At 48.9% G+C, this 2,100-nt stretch overlaps 1 protein-coding gene across 1 annotated transcript in view; it reads left to right on the top strand.

The window, feature by feature from the left end:
* Slc44a5 (solute carrier family 44 member 5) overlaps positions 1 to 2,100 on the top strand; it is a 235,009-nt gene that overhangs the window by 151,911 nt on the left and 80,998 nt on the right. The window lies entirely within an intron of this gene.

Below are 2,100 nucleotides of genomic sequence, written 5' to 3'. Positions count from 1 at the left end.
AGGCAGGGTGTGCTGCTGGGGACAGCATAGGAAAGGCAGGGTGTGCTGCTGGGGACAGCATAGGACAGGGTGTACTGCTGTATCTGTTTCTGCCTGGCTCTGACTTTGATTTTTGGCAGTCACATGTCATAATAACCCATGGCGTGAAAGAACAGTCAGCACACTGGTTTACACTTGCCAGTCATTGGGATGTGTGCCAGCCTTTCCTGTGATTTCCCTCAAATCTCCCCGCTTTAAGCAGCTTATTCTAATTCGGCAAAATGTCAGGGCGTTTGTTCAGGTTCCTCATTCGCAGTTTCTTAGGATGAGTGAGGAGCTTCCCTCTGTGGTAAATCGGTGAGTGCACCCTGTTGCCCAGAGTGCAGATAGCCTTGATCAGCGTGGGCTTCACATTTTAGAGTAACCAACTGCTCAAGACTGAATGTAGCCTGGTGCCCCCAAGGGATCACTAAATCTCTCTGAGCTTCAATGGAAATAATAATCATGGTTAACCAACTGTCACTTTTAGGCAGAGGAAATGTGAATTTGAAGTGTGCCTCTTCTAGCCATAGAGAAGGCAGCTGGGATCAGCCTGGTTGGTTTTACGGAGATAAATTGAGATCTTCCATCATGTGGCCACCATGAGGACATGCTGGTCAATCATGAACAAAGTGTGTGGCAGCAGGCACAGAAGAGCGTAATGGATTGTGTGTTCAACAGCAATGCATCACTGCAATGTTCATACCTGGTAGCACCAGAGAGACCACAATGTCCTCATCTTTAACTCATCACTTGCTTGCCCCGGCGAGTTGTGTCGGATGACAGAACTCCACAGCATTCACCTTCAGGAGCTATAAATCTGTGGCTAAGGAGCAGTAGGTGGGGCCACACATCCATACGTGCCGCAGCTGCTGGGTGTCGTGTAGCAGTGTGTACCATGTAGGTTTGCGGAAGAATCCCAGCAGTATTCTCACAGTGCCAAAAATGTGCAATGGTGCATTTCTTAGGAAGATCCCTGTGGTTATCAGACATGACTAGGGACCCCGAGACGGGACAGTGGGTAGGGATATGTGCCACAGAGCCCAATGCCGTGAGCTCCATCCTGAGAGCTGGGAAAGGAGAAGAGGGGTTGGTGAGAGGAGAGAGAATTGACTCACACAAGGTACACACTATGTGGAGGTTTACACACACACACACACACACACACACACACACACACACACACTCCAGTAAACTCTAAATACCCATAATAATCGCTGAGGAAATAACTGTAGTCTGGGGTTGGGGATGCTCCAGACACCACAAAGCACTTCAGGCCCAGGAGATGAACACACTCACCTAGCTGAGGTCCAGGAGATGAACACACTCACCTAGCTGAGGACCAGGAGATTAGCACACTGACACTTACCAAATTCTGAGGGATTCTTGGTTCTGTTACTAGTAGAACTTATCAATGAATCTCCTCCCAGAGCTGCCCCCTAGTTTATGCATAGCTCAGGCTCGCATCTTATTGTAATAATGGATGTGCTTCTTGTCCCTGTAAAAGGACTCAAATACCAAAAGGTAGAGTTCATCCCTGCATAAGCCGAAGTCCCTGATAAAACCAACCCTAAATATTGTGAAACTGTCTGGAAAGAGGCTACTGACCATTCTGATTTGAAGCATAGTTAAATAAAAGCCTACCTTTCAGCAAGTCCTCTGTAAAGTCATTGTGCACAGGAAAAGGAGGATGTAAAAGTGAGAATTGTGCTGTCCACCTTGGAAGGCAGAAGAGTCTGGAGTCTGAGGGCAGGCAGAGGCAGCAGCAGTGACAGAGGCAGGGGGCGGCATGCACTCACACTCACATGACAAGGAGTGAAAGTAGGCAGGTACTGCCTCTTCCCTAAACCCCTCTCTACCCAGGTCACTTGTTGGAAAGTGCCACCACCTCAGAGACAGGGGCTTCCACCCTGAGCTCAACCTTTCTGTGAAAGCCCTATAGACACCTCCAAAGGTGATTCTTAGCTGATTCCAGTTTCTGTTGACAGGATTAACTGTCAATGAGGTTTTCACTTTCGAGCCTCAGCAATCCTCTGTGTGAGCTCCCACGGCGGTCCTCTGCGTGAGCTCCCACGGCGGTCC

This window comes from Microtus ochrogaster, chromosome 21 (genome assembly GCF_000317375.1).
Source record: "Microtus ochrogaster isolate Prairie Vole_2 chromosome 21, MicOch1.0, whole genome shotgun sequence".
Classification (NCBI taxonomy): domain Eukaryota; kingdom Metazoa; phylum Chordata; class Mammalia; order Rodentia; family Cricetidae; genus Microtus; species Microtus ochrogaster.
This window is presented reverse-complemented; position numbering and strand designations above follow the sequence as displayed.